The sequence below is a fragment of the Otolemur garnettii genome, unplaced genomic scaffold (assembly GCF_000181295.1).
Source record: "Otolemur garnettii isolate 467f Iridium unplaced genomic scaffold, OtoGar3 scaffold00064, whole genome shotgun sequence".
NCBI lineage: Eukaryota > Metazoa > Chordata > Mammalia > Primates > Galagidae > Otolemur > Otolemur garnettii.
In genome coordinates, this window is record NW_003852459.1 from 4,000,646 (window position 1) to 4,012,531 (window position 11,886).

Genomic DNA, 11,886 nt, shown 5'->3' on the forward strand with positions numbered 1-11,886 from the left:
CTTCGGGTTTATTGCCCAGCCTCACCACGCATCTCAATATGTTTTTGATTTTGTATTTAAAAAATAAGGTGAATGATCTTGAAAGGAAATCATTGCAGGAGATTTTACTTTTTGCCTTTTCTAATGGACAATTAAAAAGCCATCCTGGTCCCATTCCAGAGATTTTCTCATTCCTAAGTACAACTGTAATTCAAGCGCATTGAATAGTGGAATGGTGTTATCAGATATTATCATGTTTATTTTATTCATGAAAATGTGTGACCCACCTTATTTTTATTCTTCTTGAGGAAATGTTCTGGAATGGGTTTTGTCTGAGTTCTTTTTAGTGCTTGTCATAAGGTGTGTTAAGTTCCTAGGAATTAGAATAGCATTTCTTTTTTTCCTTTTCTTTCTTTTTCTCTCTTTTCTTTTTCTTTTCCTTTGGAGAACATAATGAGGAATTTCAATAGACTATTGTTGCTTATTTTGCTACAATGCTCCAGCCCACCATGTCCCACTGTGACATACTTCCTACCTCTGAAGGCAGATATTTATATTTCAAATTAAAATAAACTATAATAAATTTTCTTCTGAAAAATTTCTGGAATTTTGTTTTTCGTGATCTATGAGGTAATTGGAGGTACCCCAGGCTATCACAAAACCAGGGCTGGGAATCACTTCTTCAGTGATTAGCACTTTGTAAACCTTCAAGAAATATGAAAACCAGGATAGATTGTCTAATTTCTGGTGGATGGATTCACTTTAGTATAATGTAATGTGTTAACAAATGCTCACAGAGGAGGTTGTAGATCCAGAAAGATGGCTTTTGCAGAAGGCTTTTTATCCAAAATAATTCAGAAAATAATAGGAACAGTTGTGTATTGGGGCAGAAGGAATAAGGTGACTCAATTAAATGACAGTGAAATCTACAGGAAAAAATTGTCCTAAGTCAACCCAATCCTAACAATAACATTCCCCTCGCTGAAGTCAATAACCCTGTAATAAATGTATAATAACTTTAAAAAGGATTCTTTTATTAAGAATTTTTGTGTGATTGGCTATGAACCAAATATTGAAACCAAATATTTCTTTTCTTTAATTCAAGAATGAAAAAGCTCTCTTCTACCTCTATAAAGAGAATCTTAAGTGAGAAGAATAAAAAGAGTAATTTGCAAATAAATTCACCTGCTGAATTTGTGCCTAAAGCCTCCTATATTCACCTAATTCATTTTTGGCCCTTGCTTAGCTCTAGCCATGGCAACACATTGAGAAATTAATGCCAAGAGCTCCCAGCTTGCTGGAACATTTGCACAGGCAGTGGTGAGTAAGTGTGGGGAGAACAAGCTGCAGGGTGTGGGTCCCCCTCAGTAGGGGGTCCCCAGCACCAGTCTTGGGCAGTGCCTGAAGAACCATTGTGTAGTCTGGCTAATTAGGAGTTCTCCTGTGGCCATTTCATGGGTCCAGGAAAGTAATTTGGTCCCTGTCCACATTCGGAGTTGGGCTCAGCACTCTAGTAGTCCTGGATTGAGAGCTCAGGATCCATCAATTTGATACTAAAACCTAGATCTACTGGTGACTTTCTAGATAGATTTAGAAAAATTCTGTAGTGTTCACAAATGTGCAGTTCACAGATCTACAAGTGCATATGTGGTTTGAAAAGAAATTCGAGTCAGAAGACAGGTAGACTGAGAGAAGCCAGACTACCTGAGAACACTTCTGCTTTCTAGTACGAGTGTCTCTTGGCAGGGATATCTGGTTTGGGCCTCGTGAGTTTCTTTTTTGCCTGGTGGTCTGCGGAGTACTTTGCATTCCAGACGATAGGCGAGGCTATCTTTTTGCTCCTGAAATCTCTGGAAGCTGCTCTCATGTAATAGATATATCTTTTTTTAGGAGAATCCCCCATCACCTGGCTCATACAGGTGGTATGGCACTAATATTCCAATAGTCTTGAATATATTTTTGCTATAACTTTTTTAAAAGAGGAATAAGATCCCTACAGTCTTTAAAAGAGACTACCTAATGTTGTTTGGTAAAGGGTCTCATTCATTGTTAAGCTTTCCTCATCTGTACCTTCTAGATCCACAGGTACAAGCACAGGTGAAGAACCATCTCATTCCTGCAGTGATGCTGTGGGCCAGCTTCTGTACACTTTTCTGCTATTCATCTTTTTAAACAAAGTTTTTGCCTACGTAGTTTGCCTTTTAGCTCTCTCTTATTTCTGTATTTGTTTCTTATATTTTAGGCTTTGCTTTCAGTATAAAATACATTGAGGGAGAACAAAACTAGATAAATTCACAAAAAATTGACCCTTCTCTTCTATTCCAGAATGATATGGAAGGGGAGCAATGCATCTTTTTTGACTGGTCTCATCCTGCTTGGGGCCAATTAAACTTTCAGTCTGTGGCTCAGTTCCTTGGTACCCACCACTGACGGTGCCAAGGTCAAGGATTTGATCCTCCCATGGTTCACTTTGCTGAATATTTCCCCAACAGACTGTGTGGAGATTCAGTGCCTTCACTAGGAAATGCTGATTGTAAAGGGGACTGATGAACGTATGAGTGGTAGGTGAAAAGCCAGCTTCACTCCTGGAAAAACAAAGACTGCGCCCCACCAAGAACGTGCCACTTAGAATGTGAGCTTGTTACTCAACCTCCCTGTAACTCTGTTTCCTCATCTGTCGAATGGAGATAAGATTTGCTCCTTTCTACCTCACCAGGATCTGTGAAGATTAGATAATGGCTGTAAAGTCTTTATACAAAGGTACACGCATTATCATAAACAAGGAGATTAGCCAGTGTATAAAAAAGAAAATATTTAAAGGACCCCCCAAGGTATGTGTTGCCTAATGCTTTAAAATTAGTATCAGTAGTAGTGTCAGTCCAGTCCATTCTCAGTTGGGTTTGGGTTGGATGAAAAAAGTTAGGTGTGAGTGTTTGACCTTTCTATTTATTTATGAGGTTAGAAAATTGTTTGATAGTGAACATTTCTATTAAGAAAAACAAAGTGGGCTTTGCATCTGAAACAGGTTTTATTTGGAAAGGAGGTGAAAGCAAAGGTCTCTAGGAACATATGTGCCACTGAGGAATATTTGCATATATTTGCTCGGCAAGCACGCTTCAGCGATTTTCACAGTATACCTTGGAGTTTAGGTTGCAGCAAAGCGCTGCCGCCATCGCTCAGCGACGTGGTCTCTTTCTCCAGCTTTATTATGGCATACCCCGACAACTTCATTTTTCGTGTTAAAAAAAAATCCTCTTCACTTAATTCAGACAGTGACCTGCAGGCCTCATTCTGACTGAAGGAGCCATTCAGAATACTTCCAGACAAAAGCAGGGCTTTTTCCTAGCAACCAGATCAAAGCCAAATCTCCCAGAATAGCTCCCTCCCAGGTTTCCTTTGGCGCATAGGTTCACAAGGATTCTAAGGCTCGTGGTATCCAGTTCAAACTTCTCTTTCAAACTGAAATGGAAAGGAAAACTCCTGAGGAATTTTCGCAGACTCTGAAAGCTGGCGAGCATTGCAAGAGCACTTAATCCTGGGAGAACATGGTGGTCATTTGGACCATCCCTAACTTTGTTATCGCCTGCATCTGCGTGTCCATTCTGTCGGACTCCTAGAGAATGAGGTCTCTGTTTCCTTTCTGCCAGTACCTAATATCAGCTATGCCCAGGAGCCGGCTGATGAAGACTTCCTGTTTGTTTTGAGTCACTGTTAGAGTGATAAATATACTTTAGCTCTCTGCTTAGAGAGGAAAGAAACCAGCTGCCTTGAACTAAAGAGAAAAATGCAGAAATTCCACTGAATGGCCCTGTTATCATGGAATTTCAAGGGCAGCATAAAAATGAAAACTATAAGCCTGGGCAAAGTGAATAATTTCCATATTAAAGCATCTTGCTGCATACATAGACCTAAGTTGTTTGTCTTTAATCATTTGGGCGAACCATGCATTTTTCACTCTTCTGAGACTAACTCTGCATTGTTTAGAAATTTTTAAAAATGTAAACGTACACTACAGAGCAATGGTGAGCTATATAAATAAACAATTACAGTTGTGGTTTTTTGATCTGACCACAAGCTTTTAATGCCATTTTTGCATGAACATATAATGCTTCTGGATAAACAATAATGCTTACATTGTCAGGGGTATCCAATGTTGTATTGTCATTTACATACATGATTATTTGGATATAGAGTAACCCAAGAACAAAAGAATATTATAAGATTATTTAAATTAAGAATGACAGGAAATCCTTTACTGTTTAAATAGAACTTCTTAAATAGATTTTTAAAGTTGTGTTTAATCTCATTTTTGTCCTTTTATTTTGAACAGGTTTTAGATTTGGTGACCAGAGTGTCCTTGGAGTGGAATTATTATCTTAATTCTTCCCTGGAAGGCAGTGAATTTAGAATGCCTTTTGAACCTGAAATGTCTTTGTTTTGTTTTGTTTTGTTTTGTGTCTCACTCTATCACCCTGGATAGAGTGCCATTGTCATCATAGCTTGCAGCAACCTCAAAACTCTTGGGCTCAAGTGATCCTCTTGCCTCAGCCTCCTGAGTACCTGGGACTACAGATGCTTGCCCAACGCTCAGCTAGATTTTCTATTTTCAGTAGAGAAGGGGTCTTGCTATTGCTCAGGCTAGTCTTCAACTTCTGAGCTCAAGGGATCTACCTGCCTAGGCTTCCCAGAGTGCTTTGTTGATAGGCGTGAGCCGCTGTGCCCAGCAGATCTGAATGACTTGATCACTGTATTCTGGCTTCCCTTTTCCTCCAGCTTGTAATAGACTTGATTTCTAGAAGTTGTAAGCAGGAAAAAAATGGCAATGACTTGCCTGTGCTCGGAGTGTGTGTGAGTTGCTTATTTCCTCCCAGTAAGTGTGGTCTCTTGAAAGTATTTTTAATAGCAGAAGAACAATAATTTGCTAATATCTACAATAAGCTTTTTTTGTCCAGGATAAAGGAAATGTTTAGTTAGCAAATTCAGGATAAAATTAGATTAACACTCTCATACTGTTGCTCTAGTGAGGCAGATACAGAGGCAGGATGGTGTGCACTGGCCTTATGCCAATATATCTGGTCATATTTGTAAACTAAGACTTGAAAGTGTACACGAATAGCTATAGATAAAGAGGTTCTTCCACATGTTGGCATCAACGACTGGGGCATCAACACAGTTTCTTCCTGAGTGAGAGAATTACAGTACTAAAGGCTTAATAAAACATGATTCCTCGGCTTGGCACCCATAGCACAGTGGTTATGGTGCCGGCCATATGCACCATGGGTGGCGGATTCTAACACCATCCTGGCCTGCTAAACAACAATGACAACTGCATCAAAAAAATAGCCAGATGTTGTGGTGGGAGCCTGTAGTCCCAGCTACTTGGAGGGCTGAGGCAAGAGAATCTCTTAAGCCCAAGAGTTTGAGGTTGCTGTGAGCTGTGATGCCATGGCACTCTACCTAGGGCAACATAGTGAGACTCTGTCTCAAAAAAAAAAAAAAAAAATGGTTCCTTGGCATTTAAAAGCTTACATTAAGAGATAATCAGGTGACACTGGCAACCGTGAAGGAGAACATGCATTTAGAAATGAACCATACATTAGTAAAACAAAGGCAATTATGCTAAACATTATCTTTACTTTATAAATATGCTGTGGTGCATCTTTTTAATATTCTCACTTTACTGACACAAGGAAGAGGAAAAGAAAGCATTTTAAAAACACAAGTGAAAGTGGGAATATTAAAGGACTAAATTATATATTTTTTGTTATAACAGAGACCTCTTTGTGCCTATATATGAACTTAGAATTGAACCAGAGAATGAATGGAGTTAGCAAAGGGGGGAAAAATAATGAAGCCAGCATTTTTTGTGATTAGGAAAGAAGGATATAAGATTTATAAGATAAATGTATTTGCAAAGGTTGAATATGCCGGGAACAATTTTAGTGGAGGCAGCCACCTTTGTATTCTTTTTAAGAAGAGGTTAAAATTTGATAGAGATGCACATGATAGATGTTTACGTGAGGTTTTTTTGGAGGGTAAAATCTATCATTTAAAATAAATTGGGACTCTAATTGGGTGGGACCTATCACTTACCAAATATAAAAAGGAGTGAGAAAACCGCCCTGCACTTTTTTCAGTGCAATTGAATGTCAAGTATCTTGTGCTGAAGTGAAACTATTATAGTCAGATTAATGCTACACATGTCAAATCACCATTTTCCTCAGCAACAGTAATTGCTTAGATTGTTCAAAACTAGTTTTGGTTGTGATGGCACATTTGTGATCCAGCCTTAAGTAATGAAAAAGCGGTAGGAATTCCACCCATTTATAACTAACATCCATTTCTTCATGATTGAATAAGAACATAATAATCACATCTTATGTTTGCATATTACAGTGCAATTTACAAAATGTTTTCACTTGCAACACCTCCAGCGATCCTCGGTTGTATCTGGTTCTGGTTGTAAATAGAAATGGTAACAATGGCCGTGACTCCAGCAATGCGGTTCTGTTTATAGGGGGCAGAAATGTTCCCCACCTTGCCTAGCAACATTTCAGGAGCATCTTCGTATGAAACAGACAGTGGCAAGTTAGTATTTTCGAGTGTAGGAACTTGTAGAAAAGTGAAATCAAAATGTGTTCCATAACAATTAGCCCTGCATCACCCTGAACTAGTCCTGATGCCACATTTCTGGTCCCAAGACTTTTAGACAATTCTAGTGAAGAAGGTGAGGAATGGGCACAGGGAATAAGCACTACAATGTATTTAGAATCATTTACTGTCTGAGTAAAGAGTTTTTAAAAATAATTGATTTACTAGAAGAAATGAGGGAAAGGAGGGGTTTTTCACACCTGTTTTCACACTTGTGAGGTGATAAGTCCAGCCCTCACAAAATAAAATGGCAGGTTTCACACTAAACCCACCCAGGCATATTCCTGTAGTCTCCCACCTCATGCATTCTTCAATAATAATAAGGCAACAAGATCTCTTCCTCAAATGAGGGGCAGAGAGAGGTCTCTGTCTGCTCTGCTGTCCCCTAGACGTGTTCACCATCTTCTCATCACGGCGTGGACTTCCGGCCACCACTGCTGGGTCTTCAGTGACTTTGACTTTAGATCAACAATCTTCTTCCAGCTCTTCTTGATGTTAGTATTCAGTGAATTGGACAAATGATTTCATGAATTTTACCAACTGGGTTCACACACAGTTTCTACAAGTCTTGAATTCTCTTTACCACCATTTCTATTCTGCTTTAATCACTCATTGACATGGGTAAAATTTATTTCTCACCATCTTCCAACTCTTCAAATGGCCTGTTTGTTCACAGTCTGGAGTCACAAAACTCTGTAAGTGGAATGGACCTCAGAAATTTAGGGCAATACCTAAAAACTGACTACCAGTGCTCTTGATTTACCAACCCATAAATCTGTTCTCCATTATTTTCCCAGGCCAGGAAATGCCACCTTTGTCCATATAGATATGGAAAAGGAAAACTCTGAGAAATTCTCTTTGATTCCTATTTCCTTCACCACCCTGTGTCCAGTCGCCAGTGAACCTTACCTTCTTACTTTTCTGAATCTATCCAATTCTTTTCCAAGAGCCAGTCATCATCTCTTGCCTTGATTTGGTGAGGGCCTGAAATTCACCATTCGCACACATTTCCCTGTGGTGTTTCTTACACGGCATTTTCTGAGACTTTATTTATGGATTTGCCTCCTCTGTGATTTTCTGGCTTGGCACCCCTTTACCAATGCATATTTTTTGAGTAAATGAAGCTTCTACTTTACAGACTAGAAATATGGATCCCAAAAAAGTTAACTAAAGTTTTTAGACTCACAAGATTACTTAGTAAATCTACAACTAGAATTTAGGACTCTTGCCTCTCTGTCTACAGCTCTGTCTACAGCTCTTTCTACAGCTCAATATGGTCCATGCACCATATTGGGGCCACTATTGTTATCACTGTGTGAGACTGTATTAGAGAGACATAGAAACGCGGTCCTCCTAGCTCCTGGCATCCACCATGGCACATACAATGAGGCTGTCTGGAAGGTGAGTATAAGATCAGCAACTAAGTGGTTGGCTAAAGTCCAAGATAGACTTGTTGAACCAAATTCTACTCTTCAGGAAAGTTTTACAATACCATCCAATGTAGGTAAGTAGCTTAAAGACCGCTATAAACTGTAACCTTGTACGGGATCATCCAGTGCATTTTAGTTGTAATGTTAACCTCTCTTCCTCCCTTCCTTCTTTCCTGTGTTTCCCAGGCTGGAGTGCAGCAGCCATGCAGAGGCTATCATGGTGCATTATAGCTTGAACTCCTGGACTCAAGCCTTCCTCCCATGTCAGCCTCCTGGGTAACCAGGACTATAGCACATCCACCTGTGCCTGGCCATTGAATTTCTAATGCACTTATTCCTGTGTCTCTGTATGGTATGTTTCCACCCTTCAAAGTTTATCTTTCTCTGATACTTGTGGTTTGAATCCATTTTTCGCCAGCTTCTTCTGAGACTTTGCTTCCTCGTTCCTGTGCCCTGGATTCCTCTCTTTGTTGCCTTCATTGGGTGGCACAGTGAATCCACAGACCTCAGTTGAATCCAGGCTTTCCCACTTTAACAGATTTTTGACAGTGGACAAATTACTTCCTTTCTCTGAACCTTGAATTCCTTTGTGCATAAAATGGGGATAAAGATTGGCAATTGTGTAGATTAAGTGAGAAAACATACATAAAGGACTTCCTGACATGTAATATGCACTAAATGATAGCTATAAATATTATTATAAAAATAATCAGATTTCCCTTATCTGAAGAAAAGCATGGACAGAAATGAAAACAACCCCAAACTTCTCTTAACTCTACTATCACTAAATAACCTTTTCTTTTTTTTTTTTGTTCATTAATTATCTATACAGGTAAAATTCTTACAAAATAACCTCTTTATTTATACCTTGTCCTTTCTTATAATGCTGTGTGGTGTCTAACAGATGAGAAATCTGTGCAGTTCAGTGTCAAGTGTTATGCTCTTGATTTTTCTACACAAGCCATAAAAAATAGTTTTTAAATTTAAATTTGTAAAATTTAAAGTTTTTAATTTAAAATCTTATTGGAAATTTTTTATTTCTCATGTGTCTATGTTCTTATGTTATATCATGAATTCTAGTCCTTTAGGAGAATGAGGCAAAATTTACTAAACTAGCCTTTTGGTCCAAGAGAATGGAGATTTTCTCCTTTTAGAGAAAATTGTCTCACAGAGTCTCAAACACATTTGGAAGAGCTACAGGAGGCATCAAGTGCCATGGCAGGACAGTGATTAGTGGAGAGTTCTAGACAAGGTCAACATAGTTAGCAAGAAAAAGAAGTGTACCACTATTTGGAGGAGACCCACATAGAAATTTAGAGGAAATAAAATTGCCCTTATAGGAAATATATCTCACGAGGAGTTCCGCTCCAGGGTGGTGTGCCATTTTAGAGCTAAGGGTGCTGCTGGAAGGTGAGTCTGAAGGGAGAATTTCAGAGGAAGTTGGTGGATGATAGCCCTCAACCGTAAAACCAGCTGCTCTGGGGAAAAGTCAAAAGTGAGCGGCTCTCTCAGAACTGCGGGGAAAACCTTGTCATGGGTTGTGTAGACTGGGCTGCTGGCTCGGTTGGACTATACAGAATAATGACTTATTAGGTTTGTTGACTTTTTAAAAAATGAAATGTCCTCCTGCTATACAAAGTAACCAGAGTTCCTGCAAAGACAGTTTATGAGCATCTGCCCCGGGGCTCAAACCAAAGACACGGAAACTTCTAGAAATTCACTTAGGTCTTCAGTGTCATAGACTTCTCTGGAAAAAAGGCAGCTCCTTAAAAATGGAACTCAAGCAGCTTTGCGGGGTGCACACCACCTTCCCCGTCTATCCTCAAAGGCTTATTTACTCTCCTACCTGGAGGAACACCAACTGCCAGTTCCATGTTTACCAAACCACACTTAGTGGATAAAATATCTACCAAATATTTTCTCCTAATAATGAAAAATTGTTTTGAAACAAGACTTTCAGATGTTTTATTTTAGTTGGAATACTACAAAAGGCCAGGTTCTGAGGATCAAAGTTGGTGAGCCTTAGTCAGATGAGGTTATGTTTAGGCCTCATGTGAAGTATCATAGACATCTCCAGGTGTCTGAGGTGCCCTTGGCTGTGTGGACCCTCAAGAGTTTCACTCGCAGCAAGGATGAGTTTGTGTGAATAGAGAATCCATCTCTTATTGTTTTGTATTATATTTATCATCATCTTATCTTCACTGTGTGCCAAACAGTTTTCCGTGGAATGATTTATTCTAATAATTAAAAGAAGGCAATATTCTTTAGGTGGATGACTGTTTTGTCTGAGTTATAAAATATAATTTGCTTTTCTCTTTGTGCCATTGTTCCAGAAAAGATTCATCTTTAATTAGTTTGAGGTATACTGTGGCTTACCTTTGTCTCCAAGTAAAAGATTTTTCTTTTTCAGAAACAGATGAATTCTGAGTTGACAAGGTAAAAAATCTGCAGTAAGATTAAAAATGCTAAGATTTTCCATTAAGAAGTTGCTGCAAAGTTGCTGTAATTGAATATTTTAGGTATTGAACGCCTATTAAAGAAATACTTGTTTGCATTATGTTAGATGTAAATTAGGTGACTCACTTTCTCCATCTCTTTCTCTAGATTTATTTTTAATCCTGTTTCTAAAGCAGAACTAGGACCAAATGAAATTAAAGCATCCTTTTGGTTTGATTGGTCTAATATTCTTCAAAGAGCTGAATATGATTCACAGCCTGTCCCCCTTTTATTAGTAATTAAACCGAGACACTGAAAGATAATATAAACTCATAATAGCAGATTAAATATCAAGGCTGTAGCCCACTGAACAACACTGCTATGTTTTAACTGATGCTTTTCAATATTATCCTCAGATAATTTAAATATTTGATATTACAACATGGCTAAAGAAAAGTAGAGTAATTAAAAACACTCATTATATTTTGTTATTTTCATTTTGTTTGGAAAGGGGTCTTCACTTTGAAATGGTGGTGACTATTTCTTCTCTATTAACAAAATCTATTTTGTTTTTCTCTTCACCAAATAATTAATATACACTATAGCAAATTTAGAAAGTACAGATAAATACAATGAGGAAAGCTAGAAACCATGTACAATCTCACCACTCAAAAGTAACCACTGTTAACATTTTGGTGTACATCCTTTCAGACATTTCACTCCTGTTTGTTTATGCACACATCTAAAAATGAATGTCGGTCTGACTGTAAGTTTGGACATCTCTTTCTACATAGAAATAGACATTGATACATTGTAGGGTCATTTCTTTCACAGCGTCCTTTGACTGGGCTGTACCATTATTTATTTCATCAGTCTCCTATGTGGAGCATTAATGTTGTTTCCAGTCTTTTCTACGTCATAAACATAGTTGGCATTAATGTTCCATGCAGCCAAATATTTGCCCTCGCTCTTGATTATTTTCTTAGAACATATTTCTTTGCTTCTTATGTTATATTATGAATCCCAGTCCTTTAAGAGAATGAGGCAAAATTTACTAAGCTAGCCTTTTGGCCCTAGAGAACTGGGATTTTCTCCTTGTGGAGTAAAATGTCTGACAGTCTCTCAAACACAATTGGAAGAGGCAGCACCCGTACTCAGTGGGTAGGGCACCCGTCACATACACCAAAGCTGGCAGTTTCTAACCCAGCCTGGGCCAGCTAAACAACAATGACAATTGCAACAACAACAAAATAGCCGGGCGTTGTGGCAGGTGCCTGTAGTTCCAGCTACTTGACAGGCTGAGGCAAGAGAATCATTTAAGCCCAAGGGTTTGAGGTTGCTGTGAGCTGTGATACCACAGCACTCTTCTGAGGGCGACAGCTTGAGACTT